The sequence below is a fragment of the Protopterus annectens genome, chromosome 9.part0 (assembly GCF_019279795.1).
Source record: "Protopterus annectens isolate FY-2018-M chromosome 9.part0, PAN1.0, whole genome shotgun sequence".
Classification (NCBI taxonomy): Eukaryota; Metazoa; Chordata; order Ceratodontiformes; family Protopteridae; genus Protopterus; species Protopterus annectens.
The window spans coordinates 1596808172-1596823497 of record NC_056743.1 but is presented as its reverse complement, the minus strand read 5'-3'; positions in this window follow the sequence as shown (position 1 = coordinate 1596823497).

Below are 15326 nucleotides of genomic sequence, written 5' to 3'. Positions count from 1 at the left end.
AAGCATAAAAAAAACACAGTGTGACACTGAATACTGCTTTTGCTCGATGGAAGGCCACACATGCTTACTTACTTGCTTGTATTTTTTCAATAGAATGTAAATACAGTCACCTTACATCAACTAGTGGGAGGGAAATTGAGGAAAACTACTGCTTGAATGTAGCCGTCTTGACATCAGCATTTTACTGACAGAGGTAAGGGTTACCATGGCAACAGAGCAGGTTTTCAAAAGCAAAAGCAAAACAGTACGGTAAGGCACTCTACCATTTCAGGAAAACAGTTGGGTTAACATTTTTTTAAAACTGCAGTGCCCATGGTTTGTTGTGGGATCGTGAAATGGGGAGGATTTCTGAAACATATCCTGTTGTGTTCCTTTAAAGGAGAAGACACTTACACCGCAGAGCGAAGACTTTTTTTTTGTTTGACAATTAAAACAAAAGAAACAACCTGTACCTGTAAAAGTGGGGGGGGGGGTACTCATCCCCCCTCGCCCTATGGTTCCGGCGCCCATGCAGTTATTTCCACATGTGAGCAGGGTTTTCCAACTTTTTGTTTCATTTTTATTTCAGTGAGCAAGTTTTCCCCCCCTTCAACCATTGAGACTTGATTTAAACTTCATGTTCATCCGAGTGAGTGGCTCTGTGTGTGTGTGTCTGTGTGTTTGTATGTGTGGTTACATATTAGCCCTGTCTTGCAGTGTACAGGAACTGCAGCTTCCTGAGTAGGTTCTTAATATATGATGTCCACAATAGGATACTTATAGGTACATAGGTGCAAAATGTAAAATTGCTAGTGCATGTTAGCTGTCATTAGAATAGTTAGGTGGGGGTGTTACAGTGATCCATGAGAACACTTTGGGTCGCAAGATTTCTTACATACTTTGGTTTCATAATACAGAACAAACCAGAGTAGGAGACAATTAGCCAAAGAAGCAGAGGATTCACATGTTGAATTGTCATTGTAATTGTCTAATTTGTTCATGGAATTCCACATATATGCTGTTATTTTGTATTTCTCTGTAAAAACAGTGAGTACACCTTGAAATGATGCAAAAGATTTTAATTTTGTTACCTTGTTCTTTATTACCATGCCATCTCATATCCATTTCCCAGATGTTGTTGGCTTTTTTTTATTCATTAATGTTTACACAAAAGTGCTTATTTTTACGCAGCAACTGTTTGATTGCCTGTCCTTACCAGATAATGTACATATGTATCTCTGCAGATTTATAGATAATAGTAGTATGTGCTGGTACCTGGATACGATAGATACGTATGTTCTTGTGTAAATTTGAAGGAATGTGGTACAAGATGGTTTTGTTCATTTTTGGTCTGGCAATCATGATGAATTATTTGGACATGAGTCTCAGGATAAAAATTTTAAAAAGGTCATTGTTACTTGGCTTACTGGTGCCATTTAGGTCCATAATTAATTATTAGGCTAGCAAATCTTGTGAATAATTTTAAGTTTAGCTAATTTTTCTTGGTGAGAATTGAATTTTGTACCTCTTATCTGTGAGGTAAACACCTTAGCCATCATGCCAACCCCCCAACCTTTTTATGCTAACCCCCTGTGACACTGGCAGCACAGCTATCTGGAATTTTGTAAATAATCATAAGTCATTTGTGAATATTAATATGATTCATATGCTTGTCTATACTTGTGAAAATATATGTTTTACTAGTAGAAGCTGGAACATACAGAGTTAACTTGCAAAACTTCAAGAAAATAAGTGAAATTGTTTTACGGTTGTGTTATCTCTTAGTTTCAGTAAAATAGACACAATGTCTAGAGCTAGAGGTTTTTCTGTTGTCTTGAAACAGAAAGAATTACTAGATTTAAAATGTAAAAGTATTTAAATGTTTTATGACTTCCAGTTCTCAGCAAACTTCTGAGAGATATGTACTTCTCATGCAGAGATGTTAAAATTATGTTAGTTTCTGTTAGCCTGGGAACTGAAGGCAGGTGACAAAGAGTGATGTCATCCAAGCTGACCCAGCTGTAATGCTTGATAGTAATTTAAGAACTCTCTCAGAAAGAGACTGGGTGCATTTTGTGTTTTGTCTTGAACCTAGCATGAACATCCACTCATATGCATTTACCTTGCTCTGTAAGTAAGATTTAAGCATAGTATTTCTTTTAGAGATAGACAGGAATATAGTAAAAATTAGTTTAGATGTTTTCTGTATTTATTTGAGACTATCCTGCAATGCTGTTTTAAAATATTTCCTGTGGTTCTGCGCTCTGCAGTTACTGTGTTGTTTGAGTATTGTCTTGTTTTTTTATTATTTATTATTAAATATATTTAAACCTATCTTTGTGGCTGATATTTGTGAGACAAATTTAAGCTCTTAGAGTACTTGCATATGTATTTGGTGACACTGTACAGGCCACTCCTACATAGCCTTAGTCTTGATCTCACCTACCATTTGGATAATAGTAACATTACACAGTAGGATTGGTCAGCCTTTGTAAGGGCCTTTAAGTGGTTAAGTAGTGATTGGCGGCAGTGATAACTACCTTATACACTGGGCAGAAGGGGGCATAGCAAGTAAACCTCTTCAAGCCTTTCCCAGGAGTGCCTGTGTGTTTGTATATAAATCAAATCTCAAAGTGTGTGTATCTGTGTCAGCTACTTGGGGAGGGACACGAAGCACTGTTTGGACAGAGAGGGTGCTGGAGGTTTTGGCTTTACCACTTGGCTGAGATCTTAACCCTATAGCTGTGCCAGTGGGGAGTCTTACTGGGGATCTGGAGAAAGAGGCAGAAACCAGCCCCAGACTGATTGTGATCTTTGTGTGCTCTTAAGGGAAATTGTACTTTATTTTGTGTGTACTTGTTATCCTCCCATTGTGTATGTCCCTCAATGTTTCCAGTGGTGAGGATTGAGGCTTCTTGATTACTGGGCCAGTGAAGGGGCATCACACCCCCAATAAAACCCTTTGCTGTTGTGGGCCAATATCATAGCTTGAATTTAAAAGTTTAAATGAAAATCTTTTACCCTTTTAGAAATTCCCCAATCTTCTTTAAACAGGATTATGCCTAAAATCAGTTTCTATTCTGTTTTAAAGAAGTTAACACCCAAGTGGGTTTGGGCATAATGATTAAGGTCTTCACCTCATAAACATAAAGTACAAGGTTTGATTCTGACATCAAGTAATTGACTAAGCTTAAAATGGTCCATCAGGCAGCTTGCCTAGTATTCACCTACAAAATTGAAATGAGTACAATATTCTACTACCTTACCACAGGATTTCCAGTATCCATCTGCTGTTTTCTACATTTAGTTTTGAAATGCATTAGTTAGTAAGTGTGTAAATACATAAATAAATCACAATCCATCCACTGGATCATCAATTGCAAGTTATAGACTTTTGGTTTTGTAGGAGTGGGGATTGTTAAGCAGTCTCCATCTTAGATACATATGCCATGTAGTCCTGAGCTAAGAGTTTACAAAAAGATTACAGTAAACTTGGTATACTCACACAATATTTAGTCAAACATTTCAATCCAGTAAAACCCACTTATTCATTTATTGCATGTGGCTGGCTGTAAATCCCATAATACCTAAAAATTTGCACTGAATTTGTTTGCTAATATATTTTTGATATTCACTGGATCCAAATAGGCAGTGCTATTTTGAATAAGTCCAGAGCAACGTTGTGTTATATTTCTTAATTTCCTGATATAAGTACAGAAGGATTTGTTATTATCCTTCACTTGTGATGTTAGTCTATGTTCATGAGATGCCTTTGTTTTCCTGATAACCTTTTGATCCTGGTCTTGATTTGTAGGTCTTTAGCTTTCCTCTATTTTGTAAGAAGCATTTTTCTTTTATTGCATTATTATTTATGCATGTGGACCACCAGGTTGGTTTGCTCCTACATTTCCCATTTTGTTTATTTCTGATACAGACTGTCAAGTTAATAAATTTAGCTAGGTGATCATATAAATTATTTGCATAACTATTAGCCATGTAAGCATTTTCAGTGTTAGCTATACTTGAATTTTGAGACTTCATCATATAACTGCAGAAGGTTAGTAAATCTGAAGTCCTGAATACTGTGATAGTTGTAACTTCTAGATGGACATTTTGAAGGAGTTTATCAGTTTGTGGTCAGACTTAACTGGGAAAGGGTATACCAGTGGAATAGTATGTATTGATCACAGAATGATCATAGAATCATAAAAAACATAGAAAATTCAAGACAAATGGATCCTGTGACAATATATAACTTGCCAGTACCACCCTTAGACTTCATCTCATTTTGTTTTACTTTATATCCTTTTTCAAGGAGCATCAGGTTGTTCTTTTCAGGAGTGAATTTAAGTACAATCAGGAGTGAATTTGTGGATGCATATCAAGTTGTGTAAATGCTTTTTGAAGAAACTTCTCATGGTCTTCAAGGACAGGGTGAGTAATTTATTTTATTAGGCGTAAGCTGGATTTCAGTGATGTCAGATTCAGGGTTTCTGGGAACCTACCTAGAAGTGATACAGTTGAGGACAAATATAGAAACTCCATATGTGAGTTTGATTTTCCACCTTTTGGCATTACTTTTATTTCAGTGAAGTTATTTATACATTAAATATGTCTAAGTCAGTTTCTCCTTCTGTCATGTGGGATTTTGGGATTTGCATTTGTTTTATAATGCTCACTAATTTAACAGGAATTCATTCTATGACATATTTATACAGATTAACTGAGTATTTGGTTATCTGTGTGTGTGTGTGTGTGTGTGTGTGTGTGTGTGTGTGTGTGTGTGTGTGTGTGTGTGTGTGTGTGTGTGTGTGTGTGTGTGTGTGCAGAGATGTAGCTAACTTGTCTGCAACCCAATTCAGCTGTGTGATCTAGTGTGCCCCTTAACTCTCAATTGACAAAAAAGGTCTTCATGCTAAGTAAATATAACAATCATGCACAAACTTTGTAAAACAGAGATCCTCATTTAATAAGTGAAGATCTGAGGCATAGATGCCAAATATCAGAGGTTATAGCAAAAATCTATGAGGAGCTTCATTGGTCCCTTTCATGTTCTCTGAGGATAAACCTCCTACTCTGAATACTGTCTTTAAGCCAGTTAGCTATCCACCTTACCACATACAGTTCAGTTTGGAGCTCCTTCAGTTTGTTTATTATATTTGCATGTGGTATTACGGTATGAAATGCTTTGGCAAGATCAATGTATACTGTGTGAACAGCTTGCCTACATTTATGGCCTGAATAACCCTCTCAATGAGTTTCACAAGATATATCAGACAGACTCTATGACTGACACAACCAAACTGCTGTAGGTTGATTGTGATAACATTCTTAATATCATAATTCATTAGATCAGTTATGATATGAGTTGGGCCACCTTTTGTGAACTGACATCACAACAGTTGTGTGCTATACCTGTTGGAAAAAGCCAGTGGTTATGCTCTGGTTAAAGAGGTTGAAGAGTGGGTCAGACAGCACTTGTTTGGTGCTATTAAATATGCAAATGGGTATGTTATCAGCCCTATGAATGGAGTATTTTTTTTGTTTTGGAGAGTGCCTTCAGTATGTGCTATTTCATGATGGTAAGTGGCTTGATCCCTCAGGAATAAGTAGACTAGGAATACATGTCTCTGGAGTGAATTTGGCAGTAAATGTACTTGCCAGAATGTTGTCACTATCCACTGGATCAGAATAAGCAGTGCCATTATGATTAAGCTCCAAGCATTGTTGAGTATTATTTCTTATTTTCCTGACATAACTAAAGGAGCATTTCTCATTGCCTTGGGCTTCCATATCTAGCCTGAATTCATGAAAAGCATTTGTACTTCTTGTAATGATATGAAGTAGTGCCAGCTATGTCAGGAGGCATAGGGCAGTGGTTACATAACATATGCCAGCATAGATAGCTGGAGTTTTGTAAAGAATTATATGTCATTTGTACATCAAATTGATTTGACAGGTGCTTGTGTTGAAAATATATTTGTAAAGTTGCTTGGGCTAAAAAATGTACCAACAGTGGTTCCTGCTGGACAGAAAAGAAATACACCTATATATCAGACTGTATTATAACTGCTGAAATGAATATATTGCAACAGAGGATACTAAGTTTCAAAATAACATGAAATTAAATTACTTGGTATAAGCCATAAAGATTGTATCTCACAGATCTGAATGCAGCCAGAGACGCAACATCTGTGAAAACAAGAACTAGGAATCCTGCTCTATTGTTCTTAGTGGTGAACTAATTGCTACCCTAGAAGGGTGGAAGTGTTGAAATGGTTTTATAGCTTCCAGATGCTGTAACGCATGTTAGCAAAGCTCTATGTGTGTGTATTGTGACACATATGTGCACGATCCTGGCTCAGCTTCTAGTAAAGGGGAGTAGTGTGGGAACCACAGTCAGGTGACCAGAGGTGATGTCATTCTAAAATTCATCCCTGAAATGATGCTTTAATACTAGATGAGACAGAAGTCGTAGGGCAGTCTGTTTGTAAAACCTGATAAGAACGACCACTCAACCACATCACCTTGCCCTGCTCTGTTAAGTAAGCAGGAAATGGTAATTCTTTAAATCAGTCACGAAAATATAGTGAGATTAGTTAAGTATTGTTTTTCTGTATCTGTGTGAATCTTTCCATCTGTGTTATTTTTAATATTTCCTGTGGGTGAAACTCTGGTATTTATTGTAAATAGATATTTAGTATTTTCATGTTCTTTTATTATTTATTATTAAATACATTTAAACTTTTCATTGTGGCTGGTCTTTTTAGGAAATGTTTAACCTTTGAGAGTACTTATATTTATTTAATGATGCTGTGGCATCACGGTCCCTGAAAGTCTTGCTGTTCTGTCAATATTACGATTGGTATTAGTATTAATTTTACTCAGTGTAACTGGATGTCCTGTTAAGAGCCTTAGAGTAGCTGGCTGGTGGCAGTGGAACTACCTTATAGCCTTGCAGAGGTGGTAGAACTGGTAATTTGTGCAGCCTTTCCCAAGTGTGTGTGTGTGTGTGTGTGTGTGTGTGTGTGTGTGTGTGTGTGTGTGTGTGTGTGTGTGTGTGTGTGTGTGTGTGTGTGTGTGTGCAAAAATCAAATCTCAAAGAGTATGTGTGTCTCCTACTTGGAAATGGGACACAGAGCTCTCAAGTGGTCAGTGTGCATTTTTATATGGGACCTGGAGAGACAGAGAGTCCAGCCCCAGGACTTGAGTGTGTTCCCTGCATGCTGGTGCAGACAGCTGCATCTGAAAATACTGTGTGTGTCTATTTCTCTCAAAGTGAATGCTCCCCCACTGGATTGAGGCTCCTTGATCACTGGCCCAGAGATAGGATATCACCCTTCTGATGCCCTTTTTTAGTTTTTTAGCTAGCTGTTTTATGTTCTCCTTAGTCTGGGCTCTTTTGCTCTACTCTATGATTTGATGAGTGTCTGCTTTTTATTGTAGAGTTTATTAATACTTGAGGACCATTACGCTTTTATTCCTGTCCATTTGCTAGGATCAAGTTGGGAATACAAATCTAATACTTCTGTCCAGGTGTGAGTAGAACTTGCCCGCATAACTCTTTGCAGTATCAATACCATGGCTAATATTGTTATACCAGAATTTGGAGAAGTCATCATATAATTGCAGGACACTTGTAGATTTAAATTCCATGAAATCTGTGATATTTGCTTTTTACAAGCTTGGAAATTTTGATGAAGAAGGATACTAGGTTATGGTCTGACTTGACTAGAGAGGATATACCTAGGGTATGGTACATGCAGATTCTGAGTTTGTTAGGAGGACATCAAGTATAAAAATACTTTAATCTTTACATAACAACAGGGGCATTTTATTCAATGGTAGGTCTTATAAGGAAAGTGTACAGTGGCAAGATGGCTTCTTTGGATTTTGAAGATACCAATTTAACTAGGCCAGCTAGAAAGATTTCCTGATAATGGTAGAAACATCATTAACAAATGAGAGAGTTTTTCACAGAAGTACACGTGTCTTATGACCATATCTGTTTCAAGATGAGTATAACTTACAATATATGAGCTGGAAACGTTATTACTATTATTGTTGTTATTATTATTATTATTATTATTATTATTATTATTATTATTATTGCTAAATGCTACTATGCTGCACTTTTCTTTTTGCATTTAGCTTGAGATAATTTTCAGAACAGCAGGTATGTGCATATTCCATCCCTTTCTGGAATTGATTAGTATCAGTAAGTGAGTGGATAACAGTACCCAGCTTGCAGTCATCAGTAAGCTCGGCAAACCACCCTTCAGGGATAAACCACAAAATGGTGTGAATGTGTTAAAAATATAACCAAACCAAACTGTATTAATGCATAACCAAATGAGGTCTGTAATGGTTTAAAAATCCACAATTGTATTTTAAGTATTAAGCACTTGTGTCCCTCTAAATGGGGACCTCATCAGAATACTAACATAAGTTTATCCAGAAAGCCCTACATTTTATATTAACAATAAAACTATGCCATTAGTTAGATTCAAATGTTAAACATTTAATCCTGAATACAAACAGGGGGACACTGTGCAGGAAGCATTTTTTTAAATTAGAATTGTTCAAACAACTTAAAACCACTTTCTAACATTTTGTTTTATGATACAATTTACATTAAATACCACTGCAAAATAAATACCTAACAGAAAGGTACACAGCACTGATCCTTGGTGTACTCCACTAGTTACCATTTTATTTTCAGAGAGGGTATCAGCAACTCTTGCTATTTGGGATTTGTTGAATAGTGTCCATTCTTTCATATCAAGGCAGTTGAGAGGTATGCCCCCCCCCGCACATATGCACATACATACACATTTTATTTTTATACATAGGCACACACTCTCACAATGGAAGACTGCTACTGTGAAGCCCATCCCAAACCCTTGAAGCCCGATAGTGCCAAAGACTTTCATTCTACATTCATCCTTCCAAACCCAGCTTTGAACACTAAGTACTCATGAGTATGTAGCTTGCTGTGTTATCTGGTCTTCTACAAGCATAATTTTTAGTCATTGACAGCCATTCTAACACTTATTTCAGTGTGACTACAGTGAAAACTAAATCTTCAGGGATAGTGGGTGATACAATGTGGGCAGGTGCGGTAAAGTTGGCACCCTCTTTTGCCAACCTAGTTACAAGTTGGTGGGAGTATGAATTTTTGAGGTCACATACCATATTCAACAAAATTTTGTTTTACAGGAGATATAGTGATGATTTGTTTTTATATGGTAAGGCGAGTTAGATGAACTTGATATTTTTATTTCTGATTTAAATGGGAGTACTAATTTTCTCACCTTTACTAAAGGTGGATTTGGAAGCTCAGTAATTTTTTTTGGATCTAGAAATTAAAATGGATGTTGAGAACACTACTTTCCATTACAACATTTTCAGGAAGGTTACGTTTATAAACAATTACTTAGCTTCCGATAGTCAACATCCCAGGTTCATGAAACACAATGTCATCAGAGGACAGTTTATGAAGTTAAGCTGTATTGTTAGTAATGATATTCATTTTGAGGGTGAAGTTATTTATCTCAAGCAGCTATTTATGGGTAGGGGTAGAGAAACTAGGTTTTGTCCTATTCTGTTGAGAGGTTTAATTAACAACAACAATGTGAGCAATACAAATAAATCTAACAATTTTTCACTGATGAGAAGTTCCCCCTTCCCATTTCTTTGAACACTAGTAGTATTAGAAAGGGCATTAGTAGGAACTGGAATATTGTTCTGGGTAACAGTGATTTGAGTTCAGTTCTCGGACCTGAACCTAAGTTCAGTTACAAGAAAAAGTCTGATTTGAAAAAAACTGTTTGAGAATATTCCAAAAGATAAAGTTATCACTAGAAACAGTATGTTTTGATGCAATGCCTGCAAATATTGTAGGTTTATAAATGATGGGTCTGATGTAATTTTGAAACACAACAACATGCAGTTTGGGGCAAAAAACAGGTTTACATTTAATTCAACCTTTATAGTATATTTGGCTACTTCTGAATCATGTGAGTGTTTTTATGTGGGAAAGACCAGTAGAAAACTATCCAAAAGAATTTATGATCATTCTTTGGCCGTTAGGGAACAAAAGATTCTACAAAAGCAAACCACTCACTGGTTTGTGACAACTTCAAAAAATGTTTTTTGTTGTTGTTGATTTTGTTAGATTAAGTCATTTTTGTGGTGACACCAACAATATTTTAAAGGTTAAAGAACTTAATTAGCAAATTTTGTTGCTGGCTGACAAGTTGCCTAGTCTCAATGAAAACATTAATATTAAATGTCTTTTAAAACTAAAGGGATACAGGATATTTATAGTTTATACACATTATATATTTTATTAATGTATCTCAGTGTCTTTTACTGATTTGTAATTTTTCTATACATATTTTACATGTGCTTTTACATTTATTACATTGTAGCTGATACATATGTGTAAATATATATATATATATATATATATATATATATATATATATATATATATATATATATATATATAAATATCTAAATGTTCGATTCTCAGCTAGAGCGTCTTCTGTGGAGACATGCGTGAATGGTCGTACCTTCGTTGAAGGTTGTGCATTAGGGCCGGTAACTCAGCACGTAAAAATCAACTGCCAATCATTAGCGGACCGGAGTTCCACTGTGGCGACCCCTAACTGGGAAAAGCCGAAAGAGACAACAACAACACATATATATATATATATATATATATATATATATATATATATATATATGTATGATTTGTTGTAAGTTGGACTATTTATGCTGTTCCATGCACTTCTTTTTGGTATATGCACCATTGTAGTGACTATATATATATATATATATATATATATATATATATATATTTTTTTTTTTTTTCTTTTTATTCTTTTCAGTTTTCACTCATTTAATTGTGTCATGTGATTTCTATCAGTGATGTATAAATAAGGGGTGCATTGGGATTGTTTTTAGCTCTGATGAGGTTTACATTATTAAAGGTTGAACGAAAGCACTCAGCTAAATATCTCTTGTGATGCAGTGTGGTATTTTACTGTTTCTGCTATTTTGACATTTTATTGGGGCTGTTGGAGTGTAGTTTGGTTTATGCAGTGTTAGTTTTGTTTATTTAGCACTAATCTATATGCTAAGATATTGGCTATATCCTTTGGACCAAGTTGTGTGATATTATTAGTCAGCTAGTTATGAAAACAAAATTGCCACTGATTCTAAAGACAACCACAAAGCATTCTACAGCTATGTCAAGAATCTCAATGGCAACACTCAGATCTGCTCTGAGTTACAGCACAATGGCACTAAATATATAGACCCAAATGATATTGCCAACATCCTGGCAGATAGGTTCAGTGCTAACTTTACCCCCCTCTCACCCCCTAAAGGGCCTATCTCTATACTGGAAGAATGCAAAGTTCCTGTAATCACAGATGAACAGGTAAAAACCTTACTCTCCAAGCCAAGAACACAGCATCAATGAGACCTGACAACATCCCAGGCTGCATTCTACATGAACTACAGAATGAACTGGCACCCCACCTAAGTACCATGTTCAGTTATAGCCTCACCTCAGGCTTTGTGCCCATTGAATGGCACACCACAATGATTATCCCACTCCACAAAGGGGGAGCCACGACAGACCCCAGGAACTACCACCCCATTAGCCTGACGAGCCTGGTTTGCAAGGCCATGGAACATATCATCATGGAGCCCATAAACAAAGACATTGGAGATCTTCAGACTCTGGACCTCACACAGTTTGGGTTTGTAAAAGGCAGATCATGTCTCCTAAACCTGATAGACTTCTTTGAAGCAGTCACAAAAGCCATAGATGAGGGTAAGGTGGTTCACACAGCCTATCTAGATCTCGCCAAGGCATTCATCACCATCCCCCACTCTGGAATTATAGATAAACTCACTAAATTAGGTATAAATCCCTATGTCACAAGATGGGTTGCCAACTGGCTTACTGATAGAACCCACACTGTAAAAGTGGCAGACTCCAAGTCAGACTTCAGAACAGTGACAAGTGGAGTACCACAGGGTTCAGTCCTGGGTCCTCTCCTGTTTGGTATCTACTTCTCTGAAGTACAGACTAACACAGAAGGTCTTTGGGTAACTAAGTTCACAGATGACTGCAAACTAGGAACCATAACTGAAACTCCTAACGGTGTGGACATCCTACAAAAGGGCCTCACTGAGACAGATGCCTGGTGTCAAAGCCATGGCCTCAAGCTCAATGCCAAAAAAGTGCATTGTCATCCCCTTTGGTAAAAACTCTGTACCCATAAACTACCACACAGGTGGTAGTCTACTTAATACTGAAAGTGTGATAAGAGACCTTGGGATCCAGGTGGATAGTAGTCTCTCCTTTGATAATCACATTGTCACAGTGGTCAGGAAATCCTTCCATGTGGCACACCTCATTAAAAAAGGTTTATCATCCAGAAAAAAAGAGGTCATTGTTCCCCTCTACTCATCACTCATTAGACCCATAATAGAGTACAATGCCCCTTTTGGTATGTACCTCACAAGACATCTACAAAAACTGGAAAGGCTGCAGAAATACCTCTCAAAGAGGATTACTGGCCTCAAACAGATGCCCTTTGCAGACCGTCTCAAAAAACACCAGCTTTACTCTGTCGCATATCACCTACTCAGTGGCAATCTCAGCCTAACATACAAAGCTATGTCAAACCCAGAGCTGTTGGACATGCTCCACTTAAAGAAATCCCAATCCCTCCGAGCTACATGCTCTAGGGACCTAAACCTTGTCACCACAATAAACAGAACATGCTGGAGGGATAGATTCCTGTTCCAAAGACTTCCCATACTCTGGAACAGACTACCTATCTGTGTCAAACAGATACTCAGATCTGATGTGATAAACAGTACTCTTCAAGAAAAATCTTGATGATTGGATGGGTGATAGGAAATTCACCCCGGGGATCACTTCTGTGGCTCTGCTTGACAGGGCCACAGGAAAATAATTTTCTTGGGTGGCGAAAGCCAGGGTACTTTTTTGGCTAGGCTTGTATAGGCCCTAGGGCAAATAGCCTAGTACCTACCTATGAATCTATGAACCTATGAACCTATTATAGATTAACTCAATGCATTGTTGAACATTATTACTTAATTTCCTGACATAAATGTAGAAAAAAATTGTATTTTTCTTGCTATGTGTACCTTAAGTCTGTACTCTCACACACAAGCAGGATGCTCAGTAGCAAAGCCCTCTCTCTCTCTCTCTCTCTCTCTCTCTCTCTCAGCTCATCTCATGCATATACACCTTGAGTGACAGACATGCACATTCTCTAAAGCAACTAAACATACCCTACAAGACTGAAAATGGAGCATGGAAAGAAGTAATTCTGCCACAGAGATATACCAAGTGGGGTTTAAGGGGGCCATCAACTCCCCTTACATAAATGTGCACATTTCAGTGACATTAGTTTACAAGAAAGGTGTAGATAAACTTTGTATTTATTACTCACTGCTTATAACGGGGGCTGGCACCACCTTAACCACCTTCTTGGTGCATATTAGCAGTCTCTATACCCTGTGACTCATTTCTGAACATTTCATTTTATTTGTTTATATTTAATTGTTTACAGAACGTTTAACATTCATTTTGCTTTATTTAGAAGATGCAATGCACAAAGCCATGGGCATGGACTGCCAGTCAAGGCTGTCAATCAGTGAAACCGTTTACCATCTTGTCTTTAAGAAATAATCAAACACTGTTTTCTATGCAACAACATGTGTGTGTTGCTGTGGGGTGGCTGTAAATGACTGATATATGTGCTGGTGTTGGACAAGAACAGGTAAGTATGATCTTATGTAAATTTGCAGGGCTGTGAAATGAGCTGATTTTGTATGTTTTCTGTCTAGCAGTCATGGTGAATTATTTTCGACATGATTTTTGGGGTCTGCCTTGAGTATAGGAGCTTCGAACAACTCGTTACTTGGCTCAACTTTGTACTAAGAAAAGAGACAAGGAGCTGTTTCTGAAATACTGTATATTTCCACAAACTGTCTTATAAGTGAAACACAGACAAGTAAGCCTAGTTTGTCACCCAGTCAATCAACAACTTTTTTGTAGACATGGAGGCAAGCTCCTCATATGTACACCCATCTTGCATAGGTCTTTGTAGCCAACAAACCCTAAACTAATATACAGTATACAAGTTCAAGGTTCCTCAAGCTCATGGTAACATAAGCAGTTGGTGATAACCTGTTCAACTACTGGTTTACATATATGCATAACCATTTTCTGCACATAAATATAGCAGAGATTCCGTTATTCAAAAAATGTTGCAGTTTACAATTTTAAAGATTTGTATTCATGTCCAATACATTTCTTTCTTTGATTTGTTTTGTTTTCTTTCTTTCTTTCATAGGATTCATAAGAATTTCAAGGTAATTGAGTCTTGTGACCATTGACATCTTTCCAGTGCCACCCTTAGGCCATCCCCTTCTCTAGCAAGGCCAGGCCTGTCATACCTAAGGTGAATGCATGGGTATTTCATTCAGTTATCTAGGCCCCTTCTGAAGGATGACAGTGTATTGCACTGCTTAATCTGTAGGCGATATCTGTTCCAGAGGCTTGATGAATTTGGCTCTGCATTGTTTTAGTTGTGCACTGATGGAGATTTAGGTCCCTGATTCTGGTATGTGGGGCACTATTAGATTTATGGAAACATAAGAATTAGGAATAAGCAGAAATACAATAAAAGCAGCTGAATAAAGTGCATTTTTTATTATTTTTAAGTAACTGAGAAGGTAGGAAACAGAAGAAAATTCAAGTTTAAGAGACCAAGGTGGAGGCTTCCCAGTTGATCTCTCAGTGATCAGTAGAATGAGCTAATAAGATGAGACTGTGAGAAGTGTCCAAAGTCAGATTCATAGTAGGCACAAGCAAAAATCCACCAAATTTGAAATCACAATGGGAGTAGGGCAGCTGGGTGGGAAAAATCAAATGCAGACAGAGATCCACAATATTTAGGAAGAGAACAGCAGTACAACAAAAGATGCCACTAAATACTTATAGTTAACTCAGGAATGCTATTTCACAGCTCCTCCCACTAATTAGCTGGATTTTATTCACTGTCTGTAAAAGAATCTGAATGGTCTAGACATACTAAAACCTTGTTAAGTTTAATTCTGATGGCTTCAAAATAATAATGATACCCTGGATCTATGATACACAATAAGCTCCAAAGCCAGAAAATAAAAATAATTTTTAATTGTATTTGTTAAATTATTCTTGTATTTCTGGAGCCTCCCCAGGCCTCCACTAATAATGGATATGTATCCAGGTGGACTTTCCTGGTTAA